The 13,682-nt window shown below is 42.7% G+C and overlaps 1 long non-coding RNA gene across 1 annotated transcript in view; it reads right to left on the bottom strand.

The window, feature by feature from the left end:
- LOC118968673 (uncharacterized) overlaps positions 1 to 13,682 on the bottom strand; it is an 89,022-nt gene that overhangs the window by 63,406 nt on the left and 11,934 nt on the right. The gene's annotated exons all lie outside the window — the stretch shown is intronic.

Raw genomic sequence — 13,682 nt, 5'->3', positions numbered from 1 at the left:
GTGGGGAAATGTGTTCCCAGTCCAGGGCAAATAAACCACAAACCACTGAAAACGAAATCAGTCGAAGGAAAAACTAGATGGGGAGAAGGCCTTGTATTGCTTACAAGAATCCTGGCTCCGTTTGTCTACTCCTGCTCCCCTGTTTCTCTCCCTTCCCAGCAGGGAAGATCCCAAAACCTCTCCAGTCCCCCATGTGCTGGCTTCTTCCCCCACCCCTTGTAATCACCTGTTGATATGGAGATGGATTAAGGCCAGGTGAGAGATTCTGAAAACATTGCAATTTTACCCACAGTAGGTGAGTTATGAAAGTTCTCCTGTGACTGCTAAAGTTTTCTCAGTGACTCAGAAGCAAGGCCTTCACCTGAAAGTGAGAACAGAGGAGGAACGGTTGCAGGTCTGCAGCTTGAAACAGTCCAGACCAGGAGTTGGCAAACTGTGGACCAAACCCAGCTACTGCCTATTTGTGTAGAACCTGCAAGCTAAGAATGGTTTTGTATTTTTAAATGGTTGAAAATGAAAAGAAGAATAGCATTTTGTGACACACGAAATTCTATGGAATTAAAATTTTAGTCCCTATAACCAGAACCCGGCCACACATTCATTTATGTACTACTGTGGAGAAAATGGAACTTTATGACGAGGATTCCTGCCTGGCCTTAATAGTGCCAATTGTGTATATAGTAACAGCATGTTTGCACATTTCTGCAATGTTTACCAGCGACACAGCTGCTGGTCAGTCATGGGCTTGCCGGTCTGGGTAGGGGTGGAGAAGAAGCACCCATTCTCTCCACCCCTCCATTCCTGGTACATAATTGGTCAGGCACCTGCCAGTCACAGGGGACTCACCCACAGAGTTCTGCCCACAGTGGGGAGTGTAGCCAGGAGAGAGCTTGGGAGCATGGCTTGAGGGGGTGCTGGAGAGAGATACCGGTGTGGTAGAGTAGCCTAGCACAAGTGGGAAGAGAGAGTGAAGCAGCCGGGGTTCCAAGTGAGGAGAGACTGAGCCTTGAGAATAAACCCTCTCCTTCCCAACCTCTTGCCCTTATCTTCCATCAGTCTCAGCCAATTTATAGGGAACTTGGCTCGGGTGGGGAACCCCCTCCTCCTGGAACTACAACTGCCTGGCTCCAACAGTGGAGCTGAATAGTTGGAATAGACACTGGATGTCACCTGCAAAGTCTAAAGTATTTACTATCAGAAAAAGTTTGCCGGTCTCTGGCCTAGGCCCTTGCTACTGAGAGTGTGGGTCCACGGTCCAGCACCATGCACACTGACTAGGGAGTTATAAGAAGTGCAGAATCAGAATTCATCTTCTGGCAAGAGGTGGTTCATGTGCACATTGACGCTTGAGAAGCACTGCTCCAGGAGAATGGGGGAGGGCTGGGCTAAAGAAATGTAGGGTTAGTGTTGGGGTGCGAGAGGAGGTAGGCTGCAAAATGGCAGGGAATGGGGTAATGCCAAGGTCATGAGTATGGCAAGGGAGCAAGTGGCTGCAGGGTGGTGGAGACCACTGATCACTGGAGGAGAGGAGGCCAAGGGTCTGCAAGTCTCTGCAGAGATACGGAACCCATCAAGAACTCTGAGAGGAATACTGCTTGAGACAGTGTGCCAGGAGCTAAGACTGCAAGCAGTGAGGGCAAGATTCTGGGACTGGCAGGCAACTGTAACAAAAAAGAGCACAGTTATGTTGGGACTGTGACAACAGACCCCATGGGTCTCCCTTGTTTCTACTCTTGCCTCCACCCCATCTGCTCTCCACACAGCTCCCAAAGGATCTTTCTAAAATACTTACATAATTGCTACTTCCCCTTCAGAAGCTTTCAATGGCTCCCATCTGCCTTCAGCTGTCATCCTGACACTACACTCTGAGGAACCCTCTTGACTGGGCAGAAGTGCTCCAGGAGTCCTCAAACAAGAAGTGTTCTCCCCAGTAAATTCATGAGAGAATGAGAGTGAAAGAAGCAAGTGACTTCTCTGTAGAATTATAAAAATAGTTTTGACCTTGCAGACCTTCTGAAACGATCTTGGTATTCCACCCCTCAACCCCCTATCATGACAACAAGAGTTCCTTGGATCACTTTGAAACTACTGCTATATAGTAGCTCTCAGTAAATATCACAATATATCATTCGTCTGGTGACAGATTAGGACAGTTTCCAGTTTGGGGCTATTACAAATAATTCTACTACAAGTAATTTAGTACATACGTTTTGATGTACATTTGTTCTTTCTGTTAAGGAAATGCCTATGAGAGGAAATGTAGGATCATATAGGATGTAAATGGAACCATTTAAAATATTTATATAATTAAAAAATAAATTTCCAAAAATATTCTCTCTCCATCCATCCTCCTTCTTCACACCCACTGCAGGAAATGAGTTCTTTTCAAGGCAAGCTCCTCTCCTGATGCCTTTCAGCCTGCCACTCTCATGTGCTCTGTGACCCTCACACTATTCTTTCTTCCTGTGTTCTTGCATCTTAAATGTCTCTTCCTGTCTTCTCCATGATCCATCAGAAATGACCAACTCTTAAGCTCACCATCCTCTCTCAGCACCCCCTTTGTCTCCTCCCCTTACATCCAAACGTAATAAAGGCATCTCCTCCCCTCAAGCCCTGTCCCACCTCACCACCCGCTCTTTCCCCTTTTTGTGACCTTCTTTGTTTCCCATCTATACTGCCGAAGGAGCACCTATTCAAGCATGGAGCCTCTTCACAACCTTTGTCCTTTCTTACCCCTGCAGGACCCAGCTCTGTTGAGTTCTGGTTCCTGCAACTTGCCTTCCCTGGTTCCAGCCAATAAGAAGGTACTGCACATCAACTCTGGTGACTGGCACCACGCTGTTCTTTCCAGCAGGAATACCCTTCTCCCCATCCCCCTTGTCCTCACCCCACCTGTATAAGTCTGCTAGGGCTGCCACAACAAAACACCACAGACTGGGGCTGGAGGAGCCAAGATGGCAGTGTGAGTAGGGCAACAGCAATCTTCTCCCAAAACCATATATATTTTTGAAAATACAACAAATACAACTATTCCTAAAAGAGAGACCAGAAGATACAGGACAACAGCCAGGCTACATCTACACCTGTGAGAACCCAGCACCTCATGAACGGGGTAAGATACAAGTCGTGGCCCGGCAGGACCTGAGCGTGCCCCCAACCCCAGCTCCCCGGTGGGAGGAGAGAAGTCAGAGCAGGGAGGGAGAGGGAGCCCAGGACTGCTAAATACCCAGCCCCACACATCCGCACCGGGAGCGCAGACACACAGTGCATGGTGTGCTGGATACTAGGGAAATGGAACAGTAAAACCTGCGAGTGGGCCCCCGCAGCTGGCGCCCCTGGGACAAAAGAAAAGCGAGTGCCTACTGAAAGTCTCAAAGGGACAGGAGCCTCACAACTGGACGGAAGCATCCAGGCACACTCAACCCAGCAGATGGGAATCCCAGGGAACTCTGGGTACCCTAACCCGCTGGGCGGCAGCGCAGCTCTGAGGCCCCTCACAGCGAAAAACAGCCTCCCGCCCATTCCTCCTCCAGAGTGGCCCATAGTGGAGCAGCTGCCTGAGACCGGCCATACCCACAGCATCTGCACAGAGTCTCCTCCCCAGCCACCTGGGCAAGACTAAGAGGATCCATCGGCAAGCAGCTGCCCAGAACAAGCCGGTAGGGGTCGCCATTCTCGCAGGAGAGGAAGGCAACAAGAAAGTGGGAAGGGACTTTGTTCTCCCAGCTGACACAAGTGCCAACTGCCCACGACTACCTCTATTGCCATGAAAAGGCAGAAGAATTTGATACAGAACAGAATAACCGAGACATCCCCTGAGAGGGAACCTGGGGAGATAGACTTAACCAATCTTCCTGAAAAATAATTCAAAATAAAGGTCATAACCATCCTGATGGAGCTGCAGAGAAAAATGCAAGAGCTAATGGACAAAGTTGGGAGGGAGACTACAGAAATAAAACAATCTCTGAAAGGACTTAAAAGCAGAATGGACAAGATGCAAGAGACCATTAATGGAATAGAAATCAGAGAAGAGGAACTCAGAGAGGCTGACACAGAGAGAGATAAAAGGATGTCCAGGAATGAAATAATATTAAGAGAACTGTGTGACCAATACAAACAAAACAATATCCGTATTATAAGGGTACCAGAAGAAGAGAGAGAAAAACGGATAGAAAGTGTATTTGAAGAAATAATTGCTGAAAACTTCCCCAAACTAGGGGAGGAAATAGTCGTTCAAACCACAGAAGCACACAGAACTCCCAACAGCAGGGACCCAAGGAGGACAACACCAAGACACATAAAAATTAAAATGGGAAAGATCAAGGACAAGGACAGAGCATTAAAGGCAGCTGGAGACAGAAAAAGGTCGCCTACAAAGGAAAACCCATCAGGCTGTCATCAGAGTTCTCAACAGAAACCTTACAGGCCAGAAGAGAATGGCATGATATATTTAATGCAATGAAACAGAAGGGCCTTGAACCAAGAATACTGTATCCAGCATGATTATCATTTAAATATGAAGGAGGGATGAAACAATTCCCAGACAAACAAAAGTTGAGGGAATTTGTCTCCCACAAACCAACTCCACAGGGTATTCTAGAGGGACTGCTCTAGATGGAAGTACTCCTAAGGCTAAATAGATGTCACCATAGAAAATAAAATCACAGCAAAGAAAGCAGACCAACCAAATATCAACTAAAGGCAAAAAATAAAATCAACTACTCACAAAAGCACTCAAAGGAAACACAAAAGAGCACAAAATAAAACACCTAACACATAAACAATGGAGGAGGAGGAATAAGAAGGGAGAGAAATAAAGAATCATCAGACTGTGTTTATAATAGCTCAATAATTGAGCTAAGTTAGATGGTAAGATAGTAAAGAAGCTAACCTTGAACCATTGGTAACCACGAATCTAAAGCCTGCAATGGCAATAAGGACCTATCTTTCAATACTCACCCTAAATGTAAATGGACTGAATGCACCAAACAAAAGACACAGAATAAGAGAATGGATAAAAAAGCAGGACCCATCTATATGCTGCTTACAAGAGACTCAGCTCAAATCCAAAGACATGCACAGACTAAAAGTCAAGGGATGGAAAAAGATATTTAATGCAAACAATAGGGAGAAAAAAGCAGGTGTTGCAATACTAGTATCAGACAAAATAGACTTCAAAACAAAGAAACAAGAGATAAAGAAGGACACTACATAATGATAAAGGGGTCAGTCCAACAAGAGGATATAACCATTATAAATATATATGCACCCAATACAGGAGCAACAACATATGTGAAAGAAATACTAACAGAATTAAAGGAGGAAATAGAATGCAATGCATTCATTTTAGGAGACTTCAACACACCACTCACTCCAAAGGACAAATCTACCAGACAGAAAATAAGTAAGGACACAGAGGCACTGAACAACACACTAGAACAGATGGACCTAATAGACATCTATAGAACTCGACACCCAAAAGCAGCAGGGTACACATTCTTCTCAAGTGTACATGGAACATTCTCCAGAATAGACCACAGACTGGAGACCACAAAAAGAGCCACAGTAAATTCAAAAAGATTGAAATTCTACCAACCAACCTCTCAGACCACAAAAGTATAAAACTAGAAATAAATTGTATAAAGAAAGCAAAAAGGCTCACAAACACATGGAGGCCTAACAACATGCTTCTAAATAATCAATAGATCAACAATCAAATTAAAATAGAGATCAAGCAATATATGAAACAAATGACAACAACACAAAGCCCCAACTTCTGTGGGACGCAGCAAAAGCAGTTCTAAGAGGAAAGCATACAGCAATCCAGGCATATTTAAAGAAGGAAGAACAATCACAAATGAATAGTCTCAAGTCACAATAATTTAAATTAGAAAAAGAAAAACAAATGAGGCCTAAAGTCAGCAGAAGGACGGACATAATAAAGATCAGAAGAGAAATAAACAAAATTCAGAAGAATAAAACAAGAGAAAAAATCAATGAAACCAAGGGCTGGTTCTTTGAGAAAATAAACAAAATAGATAAGCCTCTAGCCAGACTTATTAAGAGAAAAAGAGAATCAACACACATCAACAGAATCAGAAACGAGAAAGGAAAAATCACAACAGACCCCACAGAAATACAAAGAATTATTAGAGAATATCTATGAAAACCTGTATGCTAACAAACTGGAAAACCTAGAAAAAATGGACAACTTCCTAGAAAAATAAAACCTTCCAAGATTGACCAAGGAAGAAACAGAAAATCTAAACAGACCAATTACCAGCAATGAGATTGAAGTGGTAATCAAAAAACTACACAAGAGCAAAACTGCCAAGTCAGATGGATTTACTGCGGAATTTTATCATACATACAGAGAAGACATATACCCATTCTCTTTAAAGTTTTCCAAAAAATAGAAGAGGAAGGAATACTCCCAAACTCATTCTATGAAGCCAGCATCACCCTAATACCAAAACCAGGCAAAGACCCTACCAAAAAAGAAAATTACAGACCAATATCCCTGATGAACGTAGATGCAAAAATACTCAACAAAATATTAGCAAACCAAATTCAAAAATACATCAAGAGGATCATACACCATGACCAAGTGGGATTCATCTCAGGGATGCAAGGATGGTACATTAAAAAATCCATCAACATCATCCACCACATAAACAAAAAGGACAAAATCACACGACCATCTCTATAGATGCTGAAAAAGCATTCAACAAAATTCAACATCCATTCATGTTGAAAACTATCAACAAAATGGGTATAGAGGGCAAGTACCTCAACATAATAAAGGCCATATATGATAAACCCACAGCCAACATCACACTTAACAGTGAGAAGCTGAAAGCTTTTCCTGTAAGATCGGGAACAAGACAGGGATGCCCACTCTCCCCACTGTTATTCAACATAGTACTGGAGGTCCTAGCTACGGCAATTAGACAAAACAAAGAAATACAAGGAATCCAGATTGGTAAAGAAGAAGTTAAACTGTCACTATTTGCAGATGACATGATATTGTACATAAAAAACCCTAAAGACTCCACTCCAAAACTACTAGAATTAATATTGGAATTCAGCAAAATTTCAGGATACAAAATTAATACACAGACATCTGTGGCTTTCCTATACACTAACAATGAACTAATAGAAAGTGAAATCAGGAAAACAATTCCATTCACAATTGCATCAAAAAGAATAAAATACCTAGGAATAAACCTAACCAAAGAAGTTAAAGATCTATACCCTGAAAACTACAAGACACTCTTAAGAGAAATTAAAGAGGACACTAACAAATGGAAACTCACCCCATGCTCTTGGCTAGGAAGAATTAATATTGTTAAAATGGCCATCCTGCCCAAAGCAATCTACAGATTCAATGCAATCCCTATCAAATTACCAACAGCATTCTTCAACAAACTGGAACAAATAGTTCAAAAATTCATATGGAAGCACCAAAGACCCCGAATAGTGAAAGCTATCCTGAGAAGGAAGATTAAAGTGGGGGGATTCTCACTTCCCCACTTCAAGCTCTACTACAAAGCCACAGTAATCAAGACAATTTGGCACTGGCACAAGAACAGACCCACAGACCAGTGGAACAGAATAGAGACTCCAGACAGTAACCCAAGCATATATGGTCAATTAATATATGATAAAGGAGCCATGGACATACAACGGGGAAATGACAGCCTCTTCAACAGTTGGTGTTGGCAAAACTGGACAGCTACATGTAAGAGAATGAAACTGGATCACTGTCTAACCCCATACACAAAAGTAAATTCGAAATGGATCAAAGACCTGAATGTAAGTCATAAAACCTTAAAACTCTTAGAAAAAAACACAGGCAAAAATCTCTTGAACATAAACATGAGCAACTTTTTCATGAACATATCTCCCCAGGCAAGGGAAACAAAAGGAAAAATGAACAAGTGGGACAATATCAAGCTGGAAAGCTTCTGTCCAGCAAAGAACACCATCAATAGAACAAAAAGGTATCCTACAGTATGGGAGAACATATTCATAAATGACAGACTCAATAAAGGGTTGACATCCAAACTATATAAAGAGCTCACGCACCTCAACAAACAAAAAGAAAATAAGCCAATTAAAAAATGGTCAGAGGACCTGAACAGACAGTTCTCCAAAGAAGAAATTCAGATGGCCAACAGACACATGAAAAGATGCTCCACATCACTAGTCATCAGAGAAATGCAAATTAAAACCACAATGAGATATCACCTCACACCAGTAAGGATGGCCAACATCCAAAAGACAAACAAGAACAAACGTTGGTGAGGTTGTGGAGAAAGGGGAACCCTCCTACACTGCTGGTGGGAATGTAAATTAGTTCAACCATTGTGGAAAGCAGTATGGAGGTTCCTCAAAAAGCTCAAAATAGAAATACCATTTGACCCAGGAATTCCACTCCTAGGAATTTACTCTAAGAATACAGCAGCCGAGTTTGAAAAAGACAGATGCACCCCTATGTTTATCGCAGCACTGTTTACAATAGCCAAGAAATGGAAGCAACCTAGTGTCCATCAGTAGATGAATGGATAAAGAAGAGGTGGTACATATACACAATGGAATATTATTCAGCCATAAGAAGAAAACAAATCCTACCATTTGCAACAACATGGAAGGAGCTAGAGGGTATTATGCTCAGTGAAATAAGCCAGGTGGAGAAAGACAAGTACCAAATGATTTCACTCATATGTGGAGTATAAGAACAAAGAAAAAAGTGAAGGAACAAAACAGCAGCAGAATCACAGGACCCAAGAATGGACTAACATTTACCAAAGGAAAGGGACTGGGGAGGATGAGTGGGGAGGCATAAGGAGTGGGGAAAGAAAGGGGGCGTTATGATTAGCATGCATAATGTGGGGGGGGGCACAGGGAGGGATGTGTAACACAGAGAAGACAAGTAGCGATTCTACAGCATCTTACTATGCTGATGGACAGTGACTGTAATGGGGTTTATTGGGGGGACTTCGTGAAGGGGGGAGTCTAGTAAACATAATGTTCCTCATGTAATTGTAGATTAATGATACCATAGAGAAAAAAAAACACCACCGACTGGATGGCTTAATTTCTCACAGTTGTGGAGTCTAGAAGCCTGACATCAAAGTGTCAGCAAGTCTGGTTTCCCCTGAGGCCTCTCCCCTTGGTTTGCAGATGGGCAGCCACCTTTTGAATGTGTCCTTACACATCTCACATGCCAGTGCATCCCTGGTGTCTCCTTGTGTGTCCTAATCTCTTCTGATAAGGACACCAGTCAGGTTGGATTAAGGCCCTCACTAGTAAACCTCATTTTAATTTAATCACCTCTATGAAGTCCCTACCTCTAAGAAAAATTACATTATGAGTACTGGGAGGGGATCAGGCTTCAATTCATGAATTTTGGGAAATGAAACTCAGGCTGTAATACCACCACTCATCCTGTAAAGATGAATTCACATACCACCTCCTCCCCTTTGCTGGCAATCAACACCCCTTCAACTTTCCTGTAATAGTTTGTTTGTACCTTTCTTATGTGGTTGCCGGCACTATCTGTCCTGTTACAATACAAGGGAATGAAAGTAATATGACTGCTGTTTACTGAGCTTGACAGATATTCTGTGCCAGATATATATTAACTTGGGCCTTACTATGTGCTTAACAAGTCTTACCAGTGCCTTTTTGAATCTTCACTACACACTATAAGTTAAGTATTGTTTATCACCATTTTACAGAAGGGGGAACTGAGGCACAGAAATCCTGTTATGTATCCAAGGTCACAAAGCTAGTATGTTGCACAGCTGGTACACAAACCCAGGTAGTCCTGGCTTAAGAACCTGTGCTGTCACTACTACAGTACAGCGCCTTTTAAGTTTAAGATACTGAAGGCTACTATGTGTCAGATTTGGTTCTTGATGCTGAGGGTACAGGAGCCAACAAATCCAAAAACCCCTGCCTTCTTGGAGCCTTCTGGTGAAGGTAAAGTTCTGTGTTTTATTGTAGTGGTAGTTCCACAGTTATACATGTGATAAAACTGTACTGAAATACACATGCAGGAGCACACACACACACAAGCGCATGTATAACTGGTGAAATCTGAGTAAGCTCTTTGGATTGTTTCAGTGTCAATTTCCTGGTTTTGATATTGTACAATAGTTATGTAAGACATTAAAATGGGAAGGCTGGGTGAAGGGTGCACAGGACCTCTCTATACATTTCATTGTGACTTCTTGCAAATCTATGATTATTTCAAAATAAAACAAGTTAAAAAATCCCTGCCCTTGTTGAGCTTAATTCCAATAGGGAGCTAGACAAATAAATGATATGGCATGTTAGAAGGTTGTAAGTGTTATAAACAAATCAGGGAAGGGAGATACAGAGTGTTCAGGGGGTGGTCTCTCAAGTGCAGCCATTTGAGCCTTGACTTGAGGGGGTGAGGAAACCATCCATGGGCTACCAGGAGGAATGGAGTCTCAGGCAGAAAGAACAGCTAGTACTGAGGCTATGAAGAGTACTGTATCTTGTGTGTTTGGGAAAGAGTAAGGAGGTCAGTTTGGCTTCAGCAAAGTGAGCAAGGGAGAGAGTAGCAGGAGGTTGAGTCAAAGAAGTAATAGGGTCCAACCAGGTAGGGTCTTTGGGCCAATGCAAATACTCTAACTTTTATTAGGAAAGGCATGGGGGGTTCATTGAAAAGGGTGGAGCAGAGCAGTCACACAGTTTGACTCAGGTCTTGAAACGATCACTCTGGCTGCTGTACAGAAGCCAGGACAGAAGCAGGGAGACCAGTGAGAAACCTTAAAATAACATGGTGAGAGAGGATGGCTCAGACCAGGGAGAGTTGATGAGAAGTCCTCAAATTCTGAATTTCAAAGCCAATCTGACCAGCTGTGCTTAAAAACTAGAGGTGGGATGTGAGAGAAGGAGAAGACTGGAGGATAAATTTTGACCTAAGCAATAGTATGAATACACGTGCCATTTGCTAAGATGCGGAAGACTTTGAGTGACTCAGTTGGGGGTGAAAAGATCAGGAGTTCCTTTTGAGACATACTGAGTTTAAAGCATTAATTAGATAAAGTGGAGATGTTGAGAAGAAGAGGTCCAGGCTGGAGATATATGTTTTGGTGTCATCAACAAGAAATTATTTAGAGCCATAATATTGGATGAAATCACCAAAGGAGGGAATATGTATACCAAAAGAAGAGGTCCAGAAATGAACTGCAGGGCTCTCCAATGTTAAAAAATAAGTGAGATATAGGAGAATCAGCAAAAGAAACTCCGAAGGGGTGGCATGAGAAGTAGAAGGAAAACCAAGCCAGAACAATAAGTGTCCCATAGGCTGTAAGAATTAAAAGAGTGATTTATAGAAGCTGTTAGCACAGTGTCAGTCACACCTTAAACCTGAGGTAAATGGTAGCTATGATGATGATGATGATGACAATTCCTCAGCTAAAGGTTTATTTGCTGCTCCTTCTGGCCACCAAAAAGAAAATACTGGCTCTTCAAAACAATTAATAAAATGGCAACAAGTACATATCAAAAATCACCTTAAATGTAAATTGACTGAATCCACCAATCAAAAGACACAGAGTGGCAGAATGGATAAAAAAACAAGACCCATCAGAGGATTCAAGATGGCAGCATGAGAGGTGAGAAAGAGAATTCCTCCCCAAACCACATATAGTGTGAAAATATAGTTAATACAACTAGCCCTAAAACAGCAACAGGAAAGAAGGCTGCACCAGACTGCATACAGTCCTCACGAACAGAACAGACCTCATGAAACAGAGTAACATATGAAAGCCTTGATTTGGCGGGACCCAAGTCCTTCCCCCACCTCACCTCACCAGTGGGAAGAAGAGAAATGGAGCAGGGAGGGAATGGAAGCCTAAGATTGCTGAACACCCAGCCCTGGAGGTCTCCTTTGGAGCACAAACCTACATTGTATGGTGCTCCAGAGGTTGATGGGGTTGGGGAGCTGGGACTGGCAGATTGCTTGAGAGAATGAGATTCTGGCCATTTGTGGAGAACAGGGATCCACATCCAGCCACTCTGGGACAAAGGAATGGCAGGAGGTCTGAGAGGCTTCCTAGCAGTGAGAGGGCAGCTGAAGGGACGGGGTTTGCACAGAGCTTGCTACGCGGGAGAAGGGATAGATGGACAAGGTTGTCTGGGCACACTCTGCCCAGCAGGTTGGGAACTTTGAGGAGCTTCAGGCACTCCATCTCCTTAGATGCCTACTCAGCTCTGAGGCCCACCACTGTGACATGCAGCCTGCTGCGCCTTCCTCCTAGTCTGCTGGCACCTGCTCACAAATGGGCAGTCACTGCGCTGGTGTCAGGCCAGCCAGAGAGAGGCCCCGACTGCAACAGCTAGAGATGACAAGCACAGAGGCTTACACCTGTGTGCTAGGCCCACTGGCTCTGATACTAGGGACAACCACTGTAGCGGAGAATCAGGAAAAAGCTCTTCCTTCCCCCCAGGCACCAGCTCCACTCCCCTACGACTCCCAACCTCACTCTAGGGGCTGAGCAGCTCGAGACTAGAGCTTCTGGACACTAGAGGGCACCATATAGAATTATGAAACATCAAAGGAACATGGATTGGACCAAAATCTCACAAACCCCAGAAAAAGGGCCAAATGAAACTGAACTCACCAGTCTTTCCGAGAGTTCAAAATAAAAATCATAAACATGCTCATGGAGGTACAGAAAAATATTCAAGAACTCAGGGATGAGTTTAAGATGGAGATTCAATCATAAAGAAATTCCATATCTGAAATGAAACATACAATGGAGGGATTTTTTTTTTTGAGAGGGCATCTCATATTTATTGATCAAATGGTTGTTAACAACAATAAAATTCTGTATAGGGGACTCAATGCTCAATGTACAATCATTAATCCACCCCAAGCCTAATTCTCATCAGTCTCCATTCTTCTGAAGCATAACAAACAAGTTCTTACATGGTGAACAAGTTCTTACATAGTGAATAAGTTCTTACATGGTGAACAGTACAAGGGCAGTCATCACAGAAACTTTCAGTTTTGATCACATATTATGAACTATAAACAATCAGGTCAAATATGAATATTCGTTTGATTTTTATACTTGATTTATATGTGAATCCCACATTTCTCCCTTATTATTATTATTATTATTATTATTATTATTATTATTATTATTTTTAATAAAATGCTGAAGTGGTAGGTAGATGTAAGATAAAGGTAGAAAACATAGTTTAGTGCTGTAAGAGAGCAAATTTAGATGATCAGGTGTGTGCCTGTAGACTGTGTTAATCCAAGCTAGACAAGGGCAATAAAACATCCATGGATGCAGAAGATTTCTCTCAAAACAGGGGGGGTGAGGTTTTAAGCCTCACCTCTGTTGATCCCCAATTTCTCACCTGATGGCCCCCCTGCAACTGTGCCTGTCTTAGGTTATTCCTCCCTTGAGGAATCTTACCCGTCTCTGGCTAACCAGTCATCTTCCAGGGCCATACAGGGAAATGTAAAGTTGGTAAGTGAGAGAGAGGCAATACTGTTTGAAAAGGTTAGCTTTTTACTTCTTTGCAGATTTATGCCCTGTGGCTTTTATGCCCAGTATTTGTCTTGAGGTATCTTTACCACTTGGAAGAATTATGATACTCGGTAAATTCGATATGAGGCATGAGTTCTA

This window comes from Manis javanica, chromosome X (assembly GCF_040802235.1).
Source record: "Manis javanica isolate MJ-LG chromosome X, MJ_LKY, whole genome shotgun sequence".
Classification (NCBI taxonomy): Eukaryota; Metazoa; Chordata; class Mammalia; order Pholidota; family Manidae; genus Manis; species Manis javanica.
Note: the sequence above shows the minus strand (reverse complement) of the source record. Positions and strands in the feature narration are given on the sequence as shown.